General features: G+C 43.6%; 1 protein-coding gene across 2 annotated transcripts in view; it reads left to right on the forward strand.

Annotated features, from left to right (window-relative positions):
• tango6 (transport and golgi organization 6 homolog (Drosophila)) overlaps positions 1-15,055 on the forward strand; it is a 175,691-nt gene that overhangs the window by 138,162 nt on the left and 22,474 nt on the right. The gene's annotated exons all lie outside the window — the stretch shown is intronic.

Below are 15,055 nucleotides of genomic sequence, written 5' to 3' on the forward strand. Positions count from 1 at the left end.
GTCTGTAGCTTTTGCAATCAGGACTGTAGGAATGATGGTGTTAAATGCTGAGCTATAGTCAATAAACAGCATCCTGACATTGGTATTTGCATTGTCCAGGTGATCCAAGGCTGCGAGGAGAGCCACTGAGATTGTGTCTGCTGTAGACCTACTATGGCGATAGGCAAACTGCAGTGAGTCCAGGTCCTTCCTGAGACAGGTGTTGATCCTAACCATGACAAACCTCCCAAAGCATTTCATCACAGTAGGTGTGAGTGCTACTGGACGATAGTCGTTGAGGCAGTTCACGCTGCTCTTCTTGGGCACTGGTCTAATTGTCGCCCTTTTGAAGCAGGTGGGAACTTTCAACTGTAGCAGTGAGAGGTTGAAAATGTCTTTGACTACTCCCAGGAGTTGGTTGGCACAGGTTTTCAGAGCCTTACTAGGTATTCCATTGGACCCTGCTGCCCTACAAGGGTTCACCCACAAGGAAGACAGGTTGACGTCAGGCTCCGGGATAGAGATATAAACATAGAAAACATACAGCAAAATACAGACCCTTCATCCCACAAAGCTGTGCCGAACATGTCCCTACCTTAGAACTACCTAGACTTTACCCACAGCCCTCTATTTTTCTAAGCTCCATGTACCTGTCCAGGAGTCTCTTAAAAGACCCTATCGTATCCGCCTCCACCACCGCCGCCGGCAGCCCATTCCACACACTCACCACTCTCTGCGTAAAAAACTGACCCCTGACTTCTCCTTTGTATCTACCTCCAAGCACCTTAAAACTATGCCCTCTTGTGCTAGCCATTTCAGCCCTGGAGAAAAGCCTCTGACTATCCACACGATCAATGCCTTTCATTGTCTTGTATACCTCTATCAGGTCACCTCTCATCCTCACTTAACCTATTCTCATAAGGCATGCTCCCCAATCCAGGCAACATCCTTGTAAATCTCTTCTGCACCCGTTCTATGGTTTCCATGTCCTTCCCGTAGTGAGGCGACCAGAATTGAGCACAGTACACCAAGTGGGATCTGACCAGGGTCCTATATAGCTGCAACATTACCTCTCAGCTCTTAAACTCAATCCCACGATTGATGAAGAGCAATACACCGTATGCCTTCTTAACCACAGAGTCAATCTGCGTAGCAGCTTTGAGTGTCTTATGGACTCGGATCCCAAGGTCCCTCTGATCCTCCACACTGCCAAGAGTCTTACCATTAATGCTATATTCTGCATCATATTTGACCTATAAAAATGAACCACCTTACACTTATCTGGGTTGAACTCTATTTGCCACTTCTCAGCACAGTTTTGCATCCTATTGATGTCCTGTTGTAACCTCTGACAGCCCTCCACACTATCCACAACACCCCCAACCTTTGTGTCATCAGCAAATTTACTAACCCATCACTCCACTTCCTCATCCAGGTCATTTATAAAAATCACGAAGAGAAGAGGTCCCAGGACAGATCCCTGAGGCACAACACTTTTCTCCGGCCTCCATGCAGTATATGACCCATCTACAACCACTCTTTGCCTTCTGTGGGCAAGCCAGTTCTGGATCCACAAAGCAATGTCCCCTTGGATCCCATGCCTCCTTACTTTCTCAATAAGCCTTGCATGGGGTACCTTATCAAATGCCTTGCTGAAATCCATATACACGACATCTACTGCTCTACCTTCATCAATGTGTTTAGTCATGTCCTCAAAAAATTCAATCAGGCTGGTAAGGCATGAACTGCCTTTGACAAAGCCATGCTGACTATTCCTAATCATATTATGCCTCTCCAAATGTTCATAAATCCTGCCTCTCAGGATCTTCTCCATCAACTTACCAACCACTGAAGTAAGACTCACTGGCCTATAATTTCCTGGGCTGTCCCTGCTCCCTTTCTTGAATAAGAGAACAACATCTACAACCCTCCAATCCTCCAGAACCTCTCCCATCGTCATTGATGATGCAAAGATCATTTCCAGAGGCTCAGCAATTTGCTCCCTCGCTTCCCACAGTAGCCTGGGATATATCCCATCCGGTCCCAGTGACTTATCCAACTTGATGCTTTCCAAAAGCTCCAGCACATCCTCTTCCTTAATATCTACATTCTCAAGCTTTTCAGTCCACTGCAAGTCATCCCTACAATCGCCAAGATCCTTTTCCATAGTGAATACTGAAGCAAAGTACTCATTAAGAACCTCTGCTATTTCCTCCGGTTTCATACACACTTTTCCACTGTCACACTTGATTGGTCCTATTCTCTCACGTCTTATCCTCTTGCTCTTCACATACTTGTAGAATGCCTCAGGGTTTTCCTTAATCCTGTCTGCCAAGGCCTTCTCATGGCTCCTTCTGGCTCTCCTAATTTCATTCGTAAACTCCTTTCTGCTCATTTTATAATCTTGTAGATTCCTATCATTACCCACTTTTTTGAACCTTTCGTAAGCTCTTTTCTTCTTGACTAGATTTACAAAAGCCTTTGTATACCACAGATCTTGTACCCTACCATTCTTTCCATGTGTCATTGGAACGTACCTGTGCCGAACCCCATGCAAATACCCCCTGAACATTTGCCACATTACTTCCGTACATTTTCCTGAGAACATCTGTTTCCAATTTATGCTTCCAAGTTCCTGCCTGATAGCCTCATATTTCCCCTTACTCCAATTAAACATTTCCCTAACTTGTCTGTTCCTATCCCTCTCCAGTGCTATGGTAAAGGAGATAGAATTGTGATCACTATCTCCAAAATGCTCTCCCACTGAGAGATCTGACACCTGACCAGGTTCATTTCCCAATACCAGATCAAGTACAGCCTCTCCCCTTGTAGGCTTTTCTACATATTATGTCAAGAAACCTTCCTGAACACACCGAACAAACTCCACCCCCTCTAAACCCCTCACTCTAGGGAGATGCCAATCAATATTTGGGGAATTGAAATCTCCCACCACAACAACCCCGTTATTATTGCTCCTTTCCAGAATCTGACTCCCTATCTGCTCCTCGATGTCCCTGTTACTGTTGGGAGGTCTATAAAAAAACACCCAGTAGAGAAATTCATCCCTTCCTATTCCTAACTTCCACCCACAGATCACAGGGGCATCTGATAGTACAGGGGATCCTCATAGCTGTAATTTTATTCTCCCTGTCAAAGCAAGCATAAAAGGCATTGAGTTCGCCTGGTAATGAAGCATCACTGTCATTCATGATATTGGGTTTTGCTTTGTAGGAAGTAGTGGCCTGCAAACCCCGACACAGTTGACATGCATCTGATATCACCTTCAACCTCTCCCGGAATTGTTTCTTTGCTCTTGAAATAGCCTTCCACAAGTCATACCTGGTTTTCTTTACAGACCTGTGTTACCAGACTTAAATGCTATAGATCTAGCCCTCAGCAGACTATGAACCTCAAGGTTAATCCACGGCTTTTAGTTTGGGAATGTACAGTACGTTTTCGTTAGCACACACTCATCCACATGATCTTAATGAAGTCAGTGACAACTGTGGCGTACTCATTCAGGTTCAAAGATGAACCTGAACATAGTCCAGTCCACTGCTTCAAAGCAGTCCTGTAGGCGCTCCTGTGGTTCACTGGTCCAAACCTTCTTGGTTCTCATTACTGGTGCTGCAGTCTTCAGACTCTACCTATTCTCAGGGAGTAGAAATACAGCTAGGTGATCAGACCTACCAAAGTGTGGGCATGGGATAGCTTGGTAGGCACTCCTAAACTTAGTGTAACAGTGGTCCAGTGTGTTATTTCCTCTGGTACTGCAGGGGATTTGTTGATGATAATTATTTAGTGACTTTATCAAGCTGGCCTGGTTAAAATCCCCCGAAATGATGGGGAAGGCCTCGTCCTTGTTGATTACATTGCTCAGTTTGTCTAGAGCCTGTTTTGACATTAGCCTGAGGTGGAATGAACACTGCTACCAAAAATATCACTGAAATCTCCCGCGGCCTGTAAAATGGCCGGCACGTAATTGCAAGGTAATCCAGGTCTGATGAGCAATATTGGTACGTCACCGAAACATTAGTACACCACAAGGAGTAGAGCACGAGGTACACCTCCACCTTTACTTTGGATAGACTTGACCAACGTATCTTGATGCTGAATTGTGAACCTGTGTATTTGAATCGCAGCGTCCAACACAAAAGGGGTTAACCAAAATTCAGTAAAACAAAAGCAGCACACGCTCCTAACGTCCCTCTGATACAGCACCTGGCTATGAGATCGTCAATTTTATCTGCCGGCAAGGTAATTGGCATTGGGAGTCAAAAACCTTGATCTTTAAGCCAGCATGTCAACCCCTCTTTCATCAGTCCAGTCTATAACGGTCGAATTTAAGCAGCAATAGATCACTCAATTAAAATTTCAACACTTACTGTACAGATCATCAATGCGGATATGGTTCTCAGCTGTGGCAGGCTAAAGTGAGAATATTTGATGTTTTCTATCATTTTAAATGAGAGCTGCCATTCAGGTTTTCAGTGGTGTTGACACCCCAGAAGTGAAAATACAAAATAGTCCTTCTGCCATTTTGGAGATAGTGATCACAATTCTATCTCCTTTACAATAGCATTGGAGAGGGATAGGAAAAGACAAATTAGGAAAGCGTTTAATTGGAATAAGGGGAAATATGAAGCTATCAGGCAGGAACTTGGAAGCATAAATTGGGAACAGATGTTCTCAGGGAAATGTACGGCAGAAATGTGGTAAATGTTCAGAGGATATTTGTGTGGCGTTCTGCATAGGTACATTACATTGAGGGAGGGAAAGGATGGTAGGGTACAGGAACCGTGGTGTACAAATCTAGTCAAGAGAAAAGAAAAGCTTACGAAAGGTTCAAAAAACTAGGTAATGACAGAGATGTTGAAGATTATAAGGCTAGCAGGAAGGAGCTTAAGAATGAAATTAGGAGAGCCAGAAGGGGCCGTGAGAAGGCCTTGGCAAGCAGGATTAAAGAAAACCCCAAGGCATTCTACAAGTATGTGAAAAGCAAGAGCATAACACGTGAGAGAATAGGACCAATTAAGTGTGACAGTGGAAAAGTGTGTATGGAACCGGAGGAGATAGCTGAGGTACTTAATGAATACTTTGCTTCAGTATTCACTATGGAAAGGATCTTCAGAATGAGAATCAGGTTTATTATCACGGCACGTGACATGAAATTTGTTAACTTAGCAGCAGCACTTCAATGCAATACATAATCTAGCAGAGAAAAAAATAATAAATGAAATAATCATAATAATAAATAAACAAGTAAATCAATTATGTATATTGAATAGATTTTTTAAAATGTGCACAAACAGAAATACTGTATATTTTTTAAAAGTGAGGTTGTGTCCAAAGATTGAATGTCCATAAGACCATAAGACAAAGGAGCAGAAGTAGGCCATTCGGCCCATCGAGTCTGCTCCACCATTTTATCATGAGCTGATCCATTCTCCTATTTAGTCCCACTCCCCCGCCTTTTCACCATAACCTTTGATGCCCTGGTTACTCAGATACCTATCAATCTCTGCCTTAAATACACCCAATGACTTGGCCTCCATTGCTGCCCGTGGCAACAAATTCCATAGATTCACCACCCTCTGACTAAAAAAATTTCTTCACATTTCTGTTCTGAATGGGCGCCCTTCAATCCTTAAGTCATGCCCTCTCGTACTAGACTCCCCCATCATGGGAAACAACTTTGCCACATCCACTCTGTCCATGCCTTTCAACATTCAAAATGTTTCTATGAGGTCTCCCCTCATTCTTCTAAACTCCAAGGAATACAGTCCAAGAGCGGACAAACATTCCTCATATGTTAACCCTCTCATTCCTGGAGTCCTTCTAGTGAATCTTCTCTGTACCCTCTCCAGCGTCAGAACATCCTTTCTTAAATAAGGAGACCAAAACTGCCCACAGTACTCCAAGTGAGGTCTCACCAGCGCCTTATAGAGCCTCAACATCACATCCCTGCTCTTATACTCTATTCCTCCAGAAATGAATGCCAACATTGCATTCGCCTTCTTCACTACTGACTCAACCTGGAGGTCAACTTCAAGGGTATCCTGTACGAGGACTCCCAAGTCCCGTCGCATCTCAGAACTTTGAATTCTTTCCCCATTTAAATAATAGTCTGCCGGTTTATTTTTTCTGCCAAAGTGCATAACCATAAACTTTCCAACATTGTACTTCATTTGCCACTTCTCTGCCCATTCTTCCAATCTATCCAAATCTCTCTGCAGACTCTCCGTTTTCTCAGCACTACCGGCCCCTCCACCTATCTTCATATCGTCAGCAAACTTAACCACAAAGCCATCTATTCCATAATCCAAATCGTTGATGTACAATGTAAAAAGAAGTGGCCCCAACACTGATCCCTGTGGAAAACCACTGGTAACCGGCAGCCAACCAGAATAGGATCCCTTTATTCCCACTCTCTGTTTCCTGCCAATCAGCCAATGCTCTATCCACGTATGTAACTTTCCCGTAATTCCATGGGCTCTTATCTTGTTAAGTAGCCTCCTGTGTGGCACCTTGTCAAAGGCCTTCTGAAAATCCAAATATACAACATCCACTGCATCTCCCTTGTCTAGCCTACTTGTAATTTCCTCAAAAAATTGTAATAGGTTTGTCAGGCAGGATTTTCCTTTAAGGAATCCATGCTGAGTTCTGCCTATCTTGTCATATGCCTCCAGGTACTCTGTAACCTCATCCTTGACAATCAACTCCAACAACTTCCCAACCACCGACGTCAAGCTAACAGGTCTATAATTTCCTTTTTGCTTCCTTGCCCCCTTCTTAAATAGCAGAGTGACATTTGCAGTCTTCCAGTCTTCTGGAACCATGCCAGAATCTATTGACTTTTGAAAGATCATCGCTAATGCCTCAGCAATCTCCACAGCTACTTCCTTCAGAACATGAGGGTGCATTCCATCTGGTCCAGGAGATTTATCTACCTTTAGACTATTCAGCTTCCTGAGTACTTTCTCTGTCGTAATTGTGACTGCGCACACTTCTCTTCCCTGCCACCCTTGAGTGTCCGGTATACTGCTGATGTCTTCCTCAGTGAAGACTGATGCAAAATACTCGTTCAGTTCCTCTGCCATCTCCTTATCTCCCATTACAATTTCTCCAACATCATTTTCTATCGGTCCTATATCTACTCTCACCTGTCTTTTACTCTTTATATACTTGAAAAAGCTTTTAGTATCCTCTTCGATATTATTTGCTAGCTTCCTTTCATAGTTAATCTTTTCTCTCTTAATGACCTTCTTGGTTTCCTTTTGTAAGGTTTTAAAAACTTCCCAATCCTCTGTCTTCCCACTAATTTTTGCTTCCTTGTATGCCCTCTCTTTTGCTTTAACTTTGGCTTTGACTTCTCTTGTCAACCACAATTGCATCCTTTTTCCACTCGAAAATTTCTTCTTCTTTGGAATATTCCAAAATGTCCATTGAGGAATCAGATGGCAGAGGGGAAGAAGCTGTTCCTGAATCACTGAGTGTGTGCCTTCAGGCTTCTGTCCCTCTTACCTGATGGTAACAGTGAGAAAAGGGCATGCCCTGGGTGCTGGAGGTCATTAATAATGGACGCTGCCTTTCTGGGAGACCGCTCCCTAAAGATGTCCTGGATACTTTGTAGGCTAGTACCCAAGATGGAGCTGACTAAATTTACAATCTTCTGTAGCTTCTTTCGGTCCTGTGCATTAGCACCCCACCCCCATACCAGACAGTGATGCAGCCTGTCAGAATGCTTTCCGCAGTACAACTATAGAAGTTTTTGAGTTTATTTGTTGATATGCCAAATCTCTTCAAACTTCTAATAAAGTATAGCTGCTGTCTCGCCTTCTTTATAACTACATCAATATGTTGGGACCAGGTTAGATCCTCAGAGATCTTGACACCCAGGAACTTGAAGCTGTTCACTCTCTCCGCTTCTGAGCTCTCTGTGAGGATTAGTATGTGTTCCTTCGTCTTACCCTTCCTGAAGTCCACAATCAGCTCTTTTGTCTTACTGACGTTGAGTGCCAGGTTGTTACTGCGGCACCATTCCACTAGTTGACATCTCACTCCTCTTCACCTGAGATTCTACCAACAATGGTTGTATTGTCAGCAAATTTATAGGTGGTATTTGAGCTATGCCTAGCTACACAGTCATGCATATATAGAGAGTAGAGCAGTGGGCTAAGCACACACCCCTGAGGTGCGCCAGTGTTGATCATCAGCGAGAAGGGAATGTTATCACCAATCCTCACAGATTGTGGTGTTCCGGTTAGAAAGTCAAGGATCCAATTGCAGAGGGAGGTACAGAGGCTCAGGTTCTGCAACTTCTCGATCAGGACTGTGGGGATGATGGTATTAAGTGCTGAGCTATAGTCGATGAACAGCATCCTGATGTAGGTGTTTGTGTTGACCAGGTGGTCTAACACCGTGTGGAGAGCCATTGAGATTGTGTCTGCCGTTGACGGATTGTGGCGATAGGCAAATTGCAATGGGTCCAGGTCCTTGCTGAGGCAGGAGTTCAGTCTAGTTATGACCAACCTCTCAAAGCATTTCATCACTGTAGATGTGAGTGCTACCGGTCAATAATCGTTAAGGCAGCCCACATTATTCTTCTTAGGACCTGACGAAGGGTCTCGGCTTGAAACGTCGACTGCACCTCTTCCTACAGATGCTGCTTGGCCTGCTGTGTTCACCAGCAACTTTGATGTGTGTTGCTTGAATTTCCAGCATCTGCAGAATTCCTGTTGTTTCCCTGAATACAGTCCAGTCTGCTGATTCAATGCCTGTAGGCTCCTGCGCTTCCCTTGTCCGTACCTTCTTGGTCCTCACTACTGGTACTGCAGTCTTCAGTCTCTGCCTATACTCAGGGAGTAGAAGTACAGCCAGGTGATCAGACTTCCCGAAGTTATGGAGTGGAATAGCACGGTAGGCATTCTTGATGGTGGTGTAACAATGGTCCAGTGTGTTGTTTCCTCTGGTATTGCAAATGATCTGCTGATAGTCGTTACTTAGTGATTTTTTCAGACTGGCCTGGTTAAAATCTCCCAAAACAATGGTGAAGGCATTAGGATGCACTGTTTTGTGCATGTTGATCCCATTGCTCAGATCATCTGAAGCCTGCTTGACATTGGCCTGAGGTGGAATGTACTCTGCTACCAAAACGACCCCAGAGAACTCCCGTGGTAGGTAAAAAGGACAGCACTTTACTGCTAGATATTCCAACTCTGGTGAGCAGAATTGGGACAGCACTGATATATCTGTGCACCAAGAAGAGTTAACCCTGAGGCATACTCCTCCACCTCTGCTTTTGAGAGACTTTTTAGATCTATTCTGACAGTGTATAGTGAACCCGTCGATCTGAATTGGTGCATCCGGTATGGAAGGGGTTAACCAGGATTCCGTGAAACAAAGGACACACGCGGTCCTAACGTCCCTCTGGTTCAGCACCCTGGCTCTGAGATCATCAATTTTATTCACCAGAGACTGCACGTTCACCTGGAAGATAGTCGGTATAGGGAGTTTAAAACCTCATTTCCTTAAACGCACTTGTAACCCGGATCTAGACCCGCGCTTCCTCCGTGGGCACTTCCGACCACAATCGGTGTTGTTTCCATCGGTTTTAAGCAGCGATAGTTCATTTAAACGCATTAAGATATCTTTGTTGACTGTACTGACCTTGGAAGCAGTTGTGCTTTTTAGCTGTATCGGGCTGAAACGGGAATATTTGATCATATCCATTGAGAGTACTGCTGCTACTCTAGTTGTGTCACTAAAGACCATGTACACAACATCCACTGCCTTACCGTCATAAACTTTCCTGGATAGCTTGCTCAAAAACCTCTATAAAATTGGTTAGACACAACCCACCACACACAAAGCCATGCTAACTATCCTTAATCAGTCCATGTCTATCCAAATACTTGTGTGTTCAGTCCCTCAGAATACCAATAATTCTCCCACTAGTGATGTCAGGCTCACCAGCCTATAATTTCCTGGTTTATTTTTAGACCCTAAATTACAGCTAATTAATTAAAGTAAGGATGATGCAGGTTCAGCTGATGTGCTGTAGCTGCATGATGTGGGAGCTGGTGGACCCCATTGTGGTTCCTGGTGACCACATCTGCAACAAGCGTTGGCTGCTCGAGGAACTCAGGCTCAAAGCTGATGACCTGGAATCTGAGCACATCAGGGAGGGGGAGAGTTACCTGGATTCACTGTTTCAGGAGGTAGTCACATCCATTAGATTAGCTGTTCAAATTTGGTCTGTGGTCAGGGACTGTGAGTGAGACAGGTAATGGGATCCAAGAGACAGTGCTGGAGGAGTCTCAGTCCTTGAGCTCGTCCAACAGGTCAGATTCTTGCTCCCTGTGTGGATGAGAGTGGGGGCTGTAGGAAGGATGAACAACCTAACTGTGGCACCATTCAAGGGTTGGGGAGGAAGAAGAGAAATATAGTGGTAATAGGGGATAATATAGTCAGGGGAATAGACAGAGTTCTCTGTTTTGAGGATAGAGCATCCTGAAGGCTGTGTTACCTGCCTGGTGCCCAGGTTCAGAACATCTTATCTGACCTGCAGAGGAATTTGCAGTGGGAAAGCAAAGATCCAGTTGTCATGGTCCATGTGGGTACCAACGACATAGGTAGAACAAGGAAAGAGGTTCTGCTGAGGGAATTTGAGCAGCTAGGGACTAAATTAAAAAGCAGAACCAAAAAGGTAGTAATCTTTATATTAGTACCTGAGCCATGTGCAAATTGGCAGAGGGTCAGGAAGATTAAAGAGTTAAATGCATGGCTCAAGGATTGGTGTGGGAGAAGTGTGTTTGAATTCATGGGAAATTGGCACCAGTATTGGGAAAGGAGGGAGCTGTACCAATGGGACGGGCTCCATCCGAACCGTGATGGGACCTGGATCCTAGTGAATCACACAAATAGGGCTGTGGATAGGGCTTAAAACTAAATAGTAAGGGGATGGGTTCAACAGATTGGAGAAGAAAGGATAAAGTAAAAGAGAAAAGTGTGGATAAAGATTTAAAAAAATAAGAGAAAAGTAAAAGTGGAATGAAGAATAGTCAAGTGCAGAAGAGTAAAAGATTACGAGATATGAAAAGCACAATGAGTGTAAGGGCACATTATTTAAATGCCTGTAGTATTTGAAACAAGGGCGGTGAACTTGTGTCTCAAATCAGCACAAAAGGGCTGATTCAGTGGCCATTACAGAGACGTGATTGCAGGGTGGAGAGGACTGGGAATTAAATATCCAAGGATATCAGGTAATACGGAAGGATAGGCAGGAAGGTAAGGGATGTGGGGTAGTGCTCTTAATTAAAGATGAGATCAGGACGATAGTGAGAGACGATATAAGATGTAAGGAGTAGAATGTTGAATCCATCTGGGTAGAGATTAGGAATAATAAAGGGGAAAAAATCACTGGTGGGAGTTGTCTCTGGGCCACCAAATAATCACATTACAGTGGTTCAGGCAGCAAAGAGAGAAATATCTGAGGCATGTGAGAATGGAACAGCAGTTATCATGGGGGACTTGCACATAGATTGGATGAATCAAGTTGGTCAAGAAATTCTTGAGGACGACTTCACAGAATGCATCCGTGATGGCTTTCTTGAACAGCATGTTACTGAACCTACAAGGGAATGTGCTATCTTAGATCTGATACTGTGCAATGAGTTAGGTAAAATTGGTGATCTTGCAATTAGGGGTCCTCTTGGAAAGAGTGATGACAGTATGACTGAGCTTCTCATACAAATGGAGGGTATAATAATTCAATCTAAAACCAGTGTATTATGTCTAAACAATGGAGACTACAATAGGATGAAGGAGGATTTGGCCAGAGTTGACTAGGAACACAGACTATATGGTGGGGCAGTTGAGGAACTGTGGAAGACTTTCAAAGAGATTTTTCACAGTGCTCAACAAAAGTATATTCCAGTTAAAAGCAAGGACAGTAAGAGTGGAGAGAGCCAGCCTTGGATAACTAATGAAATAAAAGAAGGCATCAAACTAAAAGCTTGTGCATACAAAGTCGCCAAGAGCAGTGGGAAACTGGAAGATTGGAAAGCTCTAAAAAGCAACAAAGTACCACTAAGCGAACAATAAAGAAAGGGAAGCTAGATTATGTAAATAAACTAGCACAAAATATAAAAAAGGATAGTAGAAGTTTTTATAATTGTGTAAAGCAGAAAAGGGTGGCTAAAGTGAATGTAGGTCACTTGTGGGCTTGAAGATAGATAAGTCCCCTGGTCCTGATGGAATGCATCCCAGGGTATTGAAAGAAATGGCACAAGTTATAGTAGAGGCTTTGGTGATGATTTACCAAAAGTCTCTGGACTCTGAGCAGGTCCCGGTGAATTAGAAGAAGATGAATGTCACACCTCTGTTCAAAAAAGAATGTAGGCAAAAGACAGGTAACCAACTATAGGCCAGTTAGTTGAACATCTGTAGTTGGGAAAATCCTTGCTATCATTAAAGAAGAACTAGAAAAGCATCTGGAGAGAAATGGATCCATCAGGCAAATGCAGCATGAATTCAGCAAAGGCAGGTCTGTTTGACAAACTTACTGGAGTTCTTTAAGGATATAACAAGCACAGTGGATAAAGGGGAACAGGTGGATGTTATTTACTTGGATTTCCAGAAGGCGTTCGATAAAGTGCCACATAAAAGTTTTATCTTTGTGGATAGAGGATTGGTTAACTAATAGAAAGTAGAGAGTAGGAATACATGGGTGTTACTCCGGTTGGCAATCAGTGGTGAGCGGTGTGCCGCTGGGGTCGATGCTGGGCCTGCAAATGTTCACGATTTACATTAACGACCCAGAAGAGGGGACTGAGTGTAGTGCCTCTAAGTTTGCTGATGATAAAATTGAGTGGAAAAGCAAATTGTGCAGAAGATATGGAGAGTCTGCAGAGAAGAGATATAGATAGGTTAAGTGAGTGGGCAAGGGTCTGGCAGATGGAGTACAATGTTGGTAAATGCGAGGTCATCCACTTTGGAAGGAAAAATGAAAGAGCAGATTATTATTTAAATAGTAAAAAAAGTTGCAGCATGCTGCTGTGCAGAGGGATTTGGGAGGCTTGTGCATGAATCACTGAAGGTCGGTTTGCAGGTGCAGCAGGCTATCAAGAAGGCAAATGGAATGTTGGCCTTCATTGCCAGAGGGATTGAATTTAAGAGCAGGGAGGTTATGCTGCAACTGTACAGGGTACTGGTGAGGCCACATCTGGAGTACTGTGTGCAGTTCTGGTCTCCTTACTTGAGGAAGGATATATTGGCTTTGGAGGCGGTGCAGAGGAGGTTCACTAGGTTGATTCCAGAGATGAGGGGGTTAGACTATGAGGAGAGGTTGAGTCGCCTGGGTCTGTACTCGCTGGAATTCAGAAGAATGAGAGGAGATATTTTAGAGACATAATAAAATTATGAAAGGGATAGATAAGATAGAGGCAGGAAAGTTGTTTCCACTGGTAGGTGAGACTAGAACTAGGAGACATGGCTTCATGGTTCAGAGGAGTAGTTTTAGGACGGAGATGAGGAGGAACTGCTTTTCCCAGAGAGTGGTGAATCTGTGGAATTCTCTGCTCAACGAAGCAGTGGCGGCTACATCAGTAAATATACTTAAGACAAGATTGGATAGATTTTTGCATAGTAGGGGAATTAAAGATTTTGGGGAAAAAGCAGGTAGATGGAGATGAGTCCATGGTCAGGTCAGCCATGATCTTATTGAATGGCGGAGCAGGCTCAACGGGCCAGATGGCCGACTCCTGCTCCTATTTCTTATGTTCTTTCTTGAACAGCAGAACAACATTGGGTATCCTCCAGTCCTCTGGTACCTCACCTGTCGCTAAGAATGATTTAAATATCTCTGGTAGGGCCCTGGCAATTTTTGCAGGGTCTGAGGGAACGTTTTGTTAGGTCCTGGGTGTTTATCTACCCTAATTTGCCTCTCTTCTATAGACTCTGTGTCTGCCTCCTGAGTAAATACAGATGCAAAAATTTATTTAAGATTCCCCCCATCTGTTTTATCTCCACACATGGATTACCATTCTGATCTTCCAGAAGACGAATTTTATCCCTTGCAACACTCATACTTTTAACATAAGATTCTCCTTCACCTTGTCTTCTGGGGCCAACTCATGCCTTTTTTTAGCCGTCCTGATTTCTCTCTTGTGTTCTCTTGCGTTTCTTATACTCCAGAAGCACCCCATTTGTTCCTACCTGCACTTGCTAGGTACCTGCTTTTTTTCCTTAACCAGGGCCTCAGCCAAGGTTCCCTACAGTTGTTATCTTTACCTTTTATTCTGACAAACACATACAAGCTTTGTTCTCTCAAAATTTCACTTTGGAATGCCTCCCACTTACCAAGTACACTTTTGCCAGATTACAGTCTGTCCCAGTCCATGCTTGCCAGGTGTTTTCTGATATCATCAAAATTGGCTTTTCTCCAATTTAGAATTTCAACCTGTAGATTAGACCCATCTTTTTGCATACTTACATTGAAACTAATGGCATTGTGATCAAGCGATGCAAAGTGTTCCCCTACACAAACTTCTTTTACCTGCCCTGTCTCATTCCCTAATAGCAGATCTAGTATCGCACACTTGCTCAGTGGGACTTCTGTGTACTGATTAGGGAAACTTTCCTGAACACATTTGACAAACTCTATACCATCTAGTCTTTTTACAGTATGAGATTCCCAGTCAATATGTGGGAAGTTAAAATCACCCACTGTTGCAATCTTATGTTTTTGCAACAGCCTGCAACCTCTGCAAATTTGTTCCTCGGGCTGTTGGGTGGTCTGTAATATGGCCCCACCGATGTAGTCATACCTTTCTTATTTCTCAGTTCCAATATCATAATTCGAGGTGTTGACCCATGCCCTGAGCTCATCTACCTTTCCTATGATACTTTTTGCCTCTCCTGGGATTTTCACGCACAACAGTTTCTAGTGTTTACAGAGAATGGTGTGGAAAAACAAAATATTTCCAGTGAGTGGCAGTTTTATGGACAAAAATGTCTTATTATTCAGAGAGGTCAGAGTCAGGAAGACAACAGTAACTCAAATAACCACACATTA

The sequence above is a fragment of the Mobula birostris genome, chromosome 15 (assembly GCF_030028105.1).
Source record: "Mobula birostris isolate sMobBir1 chromosome 15, sMobBir1.hap1, whole genome shotgun sequence".
In the NCBI taxonomy this organism is placed as follows: Eukaryota; Metazoa; Chordata; class Chondrichthyes; order Myliobatiformes; family Myliobatidae; genus Mobula; species Mobula birostris.